Source organism: Dendroctonus ponderosae, unplaced genomic scaffold (assembly GCF_020466585.1).
Source record: "Dendroctonus ponderosae isolate FM_Combo_2020 unplaced genomic scaffold, Dpon_F_20191213v2 Dpon_F_20191213_11, whole genome shotgun sequence".
NCBI classification, from domain to species: Eukaryota; Metazoa; Arthropoda; class Insecta; order Coleoptera; family Curculionidae; genus Dendroctonus; species Dendroctonus ponderosae.
In genome coordinates, this window is record NW_026017213.1 from 36,759 (window position 1) to 46,896 (window position 10,138).

The following is a 10,138-nucleotide window of genomic DNA, read 5'->3' on the forward strand; positions in this document are numbered from 1 at the left end:
CACCAGGGGCACTCAGAGCACAATAACTGACACGTTCCCAACCACCAAATAAATACCGAGGAAGGGCTACATTCATACCGCGTTTGTACGATACACACAGCACAAGGAGATACAAATGGAGCAGGAGTTAATTAACTGAATACGGGAAACTGCTTGATAAGAGTGGATAATAAGGAAATTGCACAGACACCAGCTTGTTTGGAGTTAACCATTCAAATGTTTGGTGTTCGAGGTTATGAGAACAGGTTGACATTTCGAAAGTAAGTGTGAAGACAAATCTTGTTGAATTTCCCGTTTATTCTTGTCAATCTTATTGTCACTCTGTATAATTCCATGGTTACCGGAGTTTTAAATAATTGCGGTATATGCGCAATGCGCAAACAGGTATATGCGCAATGTTAATTAGACAGATTACCTTGAAAAACATTGCTGCCGTATTTCTGATATAGTTTTTGGCAAATTTATCAGTTTTTAATGACAACTAATTTTTTTTACTATTTTTCAGTACTATAACATCGTCAGACAACACCTCCAGAGCATGGGAAAGACTCTGTTTTATTTAGAGCGGATTTGTTACCAATAATTCAGGTCGACATAGAAGTGGCAATTCAATGAATCAGTGAGGACATGTTGTAAAGGTTTATAGGAAGATAAAATAGAATCAAAAATAAAAACGTGGGAATATGGAATATTTCACGAATTTAGAGTCTCCGGCAAACAAGCTGCAGGTTTTGTGCACTATTTGCTATACTGAAATTGTGGAAAAATACCAGTAGGTAAACTGAGATGAATATTAGTCTCCTAGGCATGAGCGAGGTACAATGGCCGGGATTCGGCACCCAAAAAACAGACGATGGATATCTTTATTATTCTGGAGGAGCAGACGAAGAGCACACTACGGAGTTGCAGTTGTAATGACGTCAGCGGAGGCTAGATCGGCCTTGGATTTTGTCCCCCTCATCGACCCAGCCATACTTATATATGTTATATAATATACAAACTTTGCAGTTATTATATACAAACTTTGCAGAGGGTATTGTCCATAATTCAGATATACAGGGTGAGTTAAAATTTGCGTCATTCCTCTGGAGGTGTTGTGAAAAACGATAACAATGTTTTTCAAAGTAATCTACCTAATTAACATTACGTAAATACCTTTTGCTTCGTAATTATTTAAAACTCTGGTAGCCATGGATACATGGAGAGTGACAATAAGATAGGCAAGGATAAACGGTAAATCCAACAAGAATCGTTGAATGACGGAACCTATTTCGAAACTTATAACCCCGAATTACTAATTTGTTTACAAATTATAACAACATACATTTGCGTCTCTATCACCAAACAAGTGCCGGCGTAACCACCTTATTATGCACTCTTCTTGAGCAGCTTTTCGTATTCGGTTAATTAACTCCTGCTCAATTTAGACCGGTACATACGTGGTAGGAATGTAGCCGCTATTTATTTGGTGCCTGGGAAAGTGTCAGTTGTTGTGCAATGTTCTGAGTATCCCTGAAAGGCTCTTCTGTAATTATGTCCAATACTTGTTCCTCTGTGTCTGGAACCACATTGTGGACATACGGGGTAACCCCGATTCCAAGTAGGTGTAGGTATTTGTTCAGACGGCAGTGTCCTGTCAGGACCCCAACCAGAGTTCTCAGGGCCCAGCGACTCCTTGTGTGTGGTCGAAGATCACGATGCGCAAGCAAAGGCAAAAATAATACTGACAATTGACTCATCGTTATATGTGCATATTAAGAAAACAACCACGACTGTGGAATAAGCTGAAAAGACTATTTGACGATTCGGGACAAACGCGAAAAATCGGTTTATTAAGAAATTTTATGTCGACTCGGTTAGAAAAATCGGACTCAATGACAATGTATGTGAATAAAATCGTGGACATTGGACAAAAACTTAGTGGCACGGGCTTGGAGATGAACTTTTGGCATCCATTATGCTAGCAGGTTTAACGGAAAAATATCAACCGATGGTAATGGCGCTGGAGAACAGCGGCCAGAAAATAACCACAGATTCTATCAAGGTGAGATTGCTTGATATGGAGAGTGAAGTTAGCAGTAACGGTATGGCGTTTGGAGTCAATAGATCAATCTACAACCAAAAGGGGGCATCACATAGACCTTTCTGGAAGTCTGACAGACGAAATTTTGACAAATCAGATAGAAATAAAAATGTAAACATGTCAAGTTCTGAAAGAAACGTAAACTGCTGGTATTGCAAGGAAAAAGGGCACTTTCGAAGTCAGTGTCCCAAATTAAGGCAACCCAATGACGATAAACACACAACACACAGGTATGCAACAAAAGAATAAACACTTATTTAATGTTGTGTTTTCCAGCTATAACTTTAGCCGAAAAGATTGGTACATCGATTCGGGAGCCAGTTGTCACTTTACTACAAACGAAGATTGGGTAATAAACAAGGCTAATCCCGATTTCCCCGAGATTATGGTAGCCAACAAAGAAAAGCTCCATATTAAATATATAGGCGATGTAGAATTGAAAACATTAGTAGATTCTCAGTGTTTAGATGTTACCGTTAAAAACGTTATGTGTGTTCCAGGACTAACAACCAACTTATTGTCGGTTAGCCAGATCATTAAAAGTGGTAATACAGTCAGATTTGAGAGCAATATTTGTAAAGAATACTCTGCACAAAATGAATTAATTGCAACGGCTGATCTGCATGATGGTCTGTACAAATTGAACACACCTGCAGAGAATTTGATACTGGCAGCACCTGTCGCAGTTTTAGCAACGGTTCAGACATGGCACAGGAGACTAGGCCATATAAATTCCGCATATCTCCATAAAATGGCGAATGGAGCGGATATCGTCCAGGTGGATATCCTCCATTTCTGACCACAAAAAGTGCGACATCTTGCGATAGCGAACACCACTCACGGTAACTGCTTGGCCCATCTCATTTTCGAAGGAGTACAGCCCGATGACTCCGCCAGCCCATAAACCGCACCAAACAGTAACTTTTTCTGGATGTCCTACATACGTCGTTTCATCTTTTATGCATACGGTTCTTTATGTTTTAAACTATCAATTTAGTGAGCGTTTAAGGGTGCTAGTCCTAAAGATTTTATTTTTACCTAATTCAGTTTTAAATTTTGACCAGCTGACCTACAAGACGAAATCACGTTGAACGTAAGTTTGAAAACAGCCGACCAACTCGACATAGAAACCGAAAAATTTACGACTTTGCTGCAAACAGTTGCTCACAAAAACACCAAAAAAATTACTCACATCTCAAAAGACGATGGCAACAAACACGTCATCCTAGCGATAAGACATCATCCAATAGACAAACTCAAGAGCTAAAATGTGAAATTTACAAATTAAAACGGAACTCTCTAAATTCTTTTATTACAAATTTATCAACATATAAAGAAACTGAATATTCCTTGTGGAAGGTTACAAAGAAGAAAAAAGAAGTTAGAAAACCAGTTGCGTCAATACCGCCTATTAGAAAGGGACTAAGCGATTGGGCTCGTGATGATCAACAAAAAGCGGATCTATTTGCTGAATATCTGGCAGGCGTATTTGTACCAAACGACATACAATACAACCATCACAATAACCCACCTGTTGCAGACAATATTTCGTCCTCCAATTCGATCGACATGATTGCTCCTGTTGATCCGAAAGAAGTAGCAGAAGAAATTAATAATAATTTCTGCCAAAAAAGGCTCCTGGGTTTGATTTAATTCCAGGACATATCCTGAAACAACTACCAAAAACGGGGATTTTGACGTTTACATCTATTTATCGTCTCAATCAGGATTAAGTATGTACCGGCAATGTGGAAAATAGCTGAAGTCATCATGGTCCCCAAGTTTGGTAAACCTCAACACGATGTGATTCAATCTAGATGCACGATGTTAATTCTAAATAAAACAAAAACTAGTTAGACAATTATCTCAATATTTTTTATTATGATAGAAAGACCAATGAAAATTATGTGTGAAACAGAATATTGGCCAAATGCTCGCCACAGCTTCGGTGGTATACCTTCAGCCGATGGTCCATATGTTCAATGACATTTAAGCATAATTTAGGTTCAATGTCGTAAATGTGCCGAATTATCTTATTCTTTAACTCTTGAGTTGTTCTTGGCTTATTGACGTACATTTAAAGGCGATAACGATAGCCTGACTATCACATACTTAAAACAGAACGATAAACACACCATATTTGAAGAAGCATCACCTAACTTGTTGCACACAATGATTAACAACGGAAAGTTATTTATTAAATGGAACAGCTCCCCAGTTCTATACAGCTATGCTTTAAGTGCCAGGACTACTACCATAAAACAACTCAATATAATACTGAACTCAGTTCAGTTTTCAGAAAAACTTCTGAAGTTTCATGGATTTTTTATATTTCTCTCTCTTTGATTTGTTTATTTCAAATAAGTTTGAATTAAGACAGATTTTCTCATGTACTAAACACATTTCTTCGTTCTTTCCAAGTGGCAGGATGCAGCTTTCGGTAAGCTTAGCATTACTTTGCCCCTGGTTGCCATGTAGAACTTTGATTCCCATGTTTTTCAACTGACTGGTAGAGTGTGAATTTTCAAATTTTGGAAATATTTTGGGCGGCTTTCTATTTTTCTAACAGGGACATTTGTCAACAAGGACATTTTGACGATATTTAGAGCGCACTCTTCGGTACTGTACGCATACCTCTGAACTTGTAGAGTATTTTTCGTTTAGGCGTTTATTAAACAACATAACAAAACAAGGTATGGACATCTTTTAGAAGTAACATTTTACCTCTTTGTCGAAATTTTATTTTAACACTAAAATTAATAGATCACCACATTCTTTATGAGTACAGTTTTACCAAAAGGGTAGCTGCAACGCAACTGCTCCGGCGAGTTGACGTGCCGGTGCGTTGAGTAGACGCACCAAGCCATCACTGGGCCAACTGATAAATTCACTGAGTTACCCATGCCTACTCCGCTTGCTCGAATTGCTATTTTAAACATCAAATTACTATTGCTGGTTCTAGTTTTATTCAGCTTTATCTAAGGGTAACATTACCATAAACAACTAGGCGTCTAATCAAAGTTAATTGCGATAATTAAAGTACATTCCAACTAATATTTAGTAGGTGTCCAGGATCAAATGTACTTAACTAGTTGAATGACTTCATCAGCATCAACTAAGAGAACCCATCACTGAGCCAACTGCTAAATTTACTGAGGCCTATCTCTGTTTGCTCGAATTGCTATTTTAAACATCAAATTACTATTGGGTTACATTACCATAAACCACTAGGCATCTAATCAAAAAATCAAAGTTAATTGCGATAATTAAAGTACATTCCAACTAATATTTACTAGGTGTCCAGGATCAAATGTACTTAAGTAAGAGTAAGCAGCTGTGATAACCTACAAGTTATTTAAACCTAAAAAGTGGAATTTTCGGAATTTGGGCACCTACTGATATAACGGTGTCAATAGTCATCGGTCCGAAAGGTCCAATAGAAATGACTGAAATATGCTGATATTGCGTAAGCATCATAAGGAACATTTTCTTATTTTTGACGTCTAGATATAATAAATAATTTAATGCCAATTCATATTCTAAAATACATCAGCTGTAGCTTGACTCTACGAGAAAATATCATAGAATTTCTTAGCCATTGAAAACTGTTTCTTTGCACCTGCATTCTGATGTCATTTGCAAACCATCCCAAAACCGACACTTGCGAAATTTGCAGTAGTATGAAACACGCCGAAAATACCAAATTTCCACTTCGCACCTGAATTAAAATAAAATTTAATTAGAAACAAGAATCATTGTTAAAACGAGAAATTAAATTGAATGAGAAAAGAGAAAATACAAATTTTTCCTACAAATCTACGTCTAATATAGAAGTATTTGTTGGGGTACGAAAACGGGAGTGTTTTGTCTGTCTTGTTATACAAAGGGGATTCAGTATGGTCCAGTTGTGGGGGCTGTTTGTCCAGTTGTGGCAAATTTTTATCATGTTTGTGCGTTCGTATAGTAGTTGGTTGGAAGGGTTGTGCAGTGGGTTTTGGGGGTGTTTTATTTGTGTTATTAGTCTTAGTGCAATTTGTTCTGTTGTTTGTACGTATCATTTTGTCCTTTCTGTTCCGCTGGCCATGAGTATATGTTCGTTGTCCAAGAGGGGTCTGCAGACCGCTTTGTATATTTTTGTCGCGGTATTTTTACTAATTTCTTTGTCTTTGTATATTAGTGATCGAAAGTGTTTTGTTCTTTTTATCGTTTTTGTTCCGATGTTTCGTGTGTGTTTACTGAATTTGAGTTTGTGGTCGATTGTAATCCCAAGGTACCTTACGTCGTTTTTCGGGTGTGTCGTTTGGCCGTGTTTGGCCGGTTCCGCACTTTCCTAACCACAGACAATACTGGGGCATCGATCGCAATTGAAAAGTGGAAATGGAGCTAACGTCGAGGCATTTCGTGGTGGGGGAACGCGCAGAGCTCAGCTGGTGCAATGGTATGCATTTTGATAAGGAGTGTTGCACAAGAAAAGCAAATTTCATTAAGTACCTCACCCAGTTTCGAATTAGAGCTAAGTAGGTTAAATTTGCTGGAATAAACTATCGGTTCTAATTGAACTTCAATATAATGGGCATAACTTGTTTTTTAAGGCCGCTGGTAGCTGTTGATCTTAATCTAAAACGTTTAATCCCCAGCATTTATTAGAATTATTACTTAAAACCACGCAGGGGAGTCGGCGTTGAGTCTGTGGTTCGTGAGCAGAAGTTGTTGTTTTTTGTCGCGTTTGACGTTAGTCTCCATTTATAGTATCCATGTCATTGTGTTGTTTGTTAGTGTTTGGATTCTTTCAGTCGCTTTTTCAGTAGTTTTGTCGTGTACAATAAGTGCCGTGTCGTCAGCGTATTGTAATAAGTATGCCGTTCTGTCGATTTGATTTTTGTCTGGTAAGTTGTAATTGTATATGTCATGGCAGTATGTACTGTAGAGAAAGGGTGAGAGCGGGGATCCTTGCGGGCGGGAGTCCTTTGTTCAGGGGAAAAAGTAATGGATAGTGTATTGTCAATTCGTACTTGTTGTTGTCTGTTTTCTGATAAGTTCTTTATGGTGTGTAGTAGATATGGTGGTGTGTGGAGCTTGTATAGTAAGCCCCTATACCAGACACTATCAAAAGCCCTGTTGATGTCCATGAGTAGACATGCCGGCTTTCCGTCAGTTAGGTGAGTTGTTTGAATAGTCGAGTGATATTGTTTGAAGCCGAATTGGTAGATGGGTATATGTTTTCCGATCAGTTCTTCGAGTCTCTGTTTAAGTATGTGTTCCAAAACTTTGCACAGCGCAGGGAGTAATGTAATGGGTCTGTAGTTTTCCAGTTGTGTACCGTCTCGTCCATTTTTAGGTATATTAATTATTACGCCACTTTTCCATGTTTTCAGAATTTTGTTATTTCTGATGCAGTTGTTGATTTCAGTAAGGATGAGTTGTGAGTTTCTTGGGTTAAGCTTTTCAGCAGTTTTGTCTTTTCGCGGTGCTGTGTTTTGTCTGTGATTAGTTTTGTAAGTATAGTTTGGTGAGTTGTTAAAGTAGTTCAAGTACCAGTCGTTGATCATGTTCCAGTTGTCATTGTCGAAGTTAGGATTTGTCGATATGCTGAAGGCCTTTTGATAGTGTCCGGCGAATGCGTCAGCTTTCTCTTTGTGTGTGTAACGTTCTATTCCGTTGTCGTCAATTGTGTCAGTAGTGTAAGTTTTTTTTGTCTTCCTTACATGTTTCTAGCCATTTGTCTTGTCAGTATTGTTCAATCAAAGTTTTAATATTTCTGTTGAGTTGGTTCAGTGGCTTTTTTAGGTCGTTATTTTGAGTGTATGTATATAGTCTATACAGTTCTCTCTTTTGTTTTATGAATCTCAGTATGAATTTGGGTAGTGTATGTCGGTAGAAATTTTTTTTAATTTCCGGGCTAAATTTTCTTATCGCTAGTGAAAGTTGTTCTTGTATAGTTTCTATTGAAATGGGCTGTGCTTGCGATTGAATGTAGTCATGTATATGTTGTTTCACTTTGTCTATGTCAGTCTTTCTTAGGTTTAACTTGTTCTCTAAAGGAGGTGTACTGAAGGTAAGTTGGGTATGTTGTACGGGGGTTGTGTGGGTATGTTGATTATCTCGTAAATGTATGTTTACTGTAAATTACTTTAACATAACCCAAGGAAAGACAATATACAAAAAAATAAGAAAGAACATTTTCGAGTCGTATAAAAATTTAAGAACGGAAGAAGTGTGCTTGATACTTTTGTATTTTGATTCAATGAAATTAAAATCCCCGTTGGAAACAAATAATTTGTTATTTACAAAACGTGTATTCTCAATACACCTGGGTAACATTGTGTTGAGTTTTTCCTCATTTACCGATGATCGAGACTGGTATTTTAACATCTAAAAACAAAACATCAACATTTTTTATGGGTAAAGTGTTACCAACAACGGAACTAAGTTACTGCGCCAAGGCGTCGGGCTGGCGCATCAAGCCACTTGCGAAGCACTGTGCTAAATCTTAACAATTCACCGAGGTTATTTAGAAGCGATTTGCTGAAAATATTTAGTCAGAAACGGGAAAACCGGAACTTTTAGTTTTTTGAGAAAACCTTAAAAATTTTTGGAAAAAAAAGGGTTAAAGTTATTTTCGTTTTTGTCCTGAATTCGTCACTGAAAAATGTTTGTCAAATTCCTACAAAGCTATAACTTTATCTATATAAGTATATTGCATTTTGTTCCAAATTCGAAGCTGAAAAGAGTTTTCTAAAACCCCTACGAAGCGATGAATGACGCTAAGTTTCTATTTAAATGTATTCTGTAATGTTTTGCTGAAAAGGACCCATGATTGTCAGAAAGGCATGAGAAAACACCGGCTTCTTTGCCCTTTGAGTCAAAACTTTTGTATTTGGATTCCATTTTTGAGAAAACTTTAACGATTTTCGAAAAAAAACTGCAGATATTAATTTTATTTTTCGTTCCGACAAATTTCAATTTGACAATGAAAATGTTTTTGTAAAATTCCTACAAAGATATCAATTTTTATTGTAATTTTTTGAAAGTCTTCAAAATAAAGCGTTTCTTGAGTAAAAAGTAAGGCAAGTAAAAAATTAAGTCAAAACTAAAAAACCACAATTTGTTGACAAACTCTATAGACTTCAAATAATTTATTAAAAGCGTTCTTTTATTCTGTTTGTTTTTTGATAAAAAAAAAAATATTTTATTTTTGTCACAAATTCGAAGAAGACGAATGTTCTAATAAAATAGATTTTATAATTTTTCGCAGAAAATGCCTCAATATTGCCAGTATTTAAATACTGACGTTAAATTTTCCACCATCATTTAAGCCTTGGCAAACATTTGAAGTATTTACTCCAAAGGAGAAATACAATAAATGACTGAAACCCAAGAATTGGAATTGAAACACAGTGAGGAAAGTATATACAATGTTAAAATAAATTCATAACATTTTTTCCCAGCAATTGAACCGAGTTACTGCGCCGGTGCTTTGGGTTGGAGCACCAAGCCGTTTGCGCAGCCCCGCGCCAACTCCTAAAAATTTACTGAGTAACCCAGGCCTAATTTTTAAACTTACAGTCGATCCATACGTCGCAAGAGATGCAATATTGATGGAATTCAGGAGAACATCGACCAAAATAGCATATCTAACAGATTTATCTACATGCTCAATAAATCTAGAAACAAGAAGTAATTTTACTTTGTAGGTTCAGCTAAAAATTATAAGATGATGTTCATTGAGCCTTACCCAAATACACGCAGGTTGTTTATAATAAGAGCCGTCATATCAGCAGATGGATTTGCTGCCATGTCATACGAGTCCCAGTTGCACTTATGAATTTTCGCCTGTTGCATTTTCAATAACCAAACACAATAAATCATTAGTGCAAGAAAGATCATACAGAAAACTATGTACATAAAAGTACAAGCGGATACAAGTAAACATTTTATAACAACCGCTGAAGATTTAAATTCCGATTCAGGAAATGGTAGCCACATCGGGAACATGATCGATTCCACTTTTTGATTTACTTCCACGTCTATTGTAGGATTGTCCCCCTCAACCAA

The 10,138-nt window shown here is 37.0% G+C and overlaps 2 long non-coding RNA genes across 2 annotated transcripts; both read right to left on the reverse strand.

Annotated features, from left to right (window-relative positions):
• Positions 1–4,997: 4,997 nt before the first annotated feature.
• Positions 4,998–5,795, reverse strand: LOC125502957. The gene is made up of 3 exons (XR_007280629.1): positions 5,480–5,795; positions 5,377–5,427; positions 4,998–5,318 (listed from the first exon to the last, which is right to left on the reverse strand). It is a non-coding gene; the product is annotated as an uncharacterized LOC125502957 (long non-coding RNA).
• A 3,730-nt stretch (positions 5,796–9,525) lies between these two features.
• Positions 9,526–10,128, reverse strand: LOC125502964. Its single transcript, XR_007280633.1, has 3 exons — positions 9,819–10,128; positions 9,661–9,747; positions 9,526–9,604 (listed from the first exon to the last, which is right to left on the reverse strand). It is a non-coding gene; the product is annotated as an uncharacterized LOC125502964 (long non-coding RNA).
• Between the last annotated feature and the right edge of the window lie 10 nt (positions 10,129–10,138).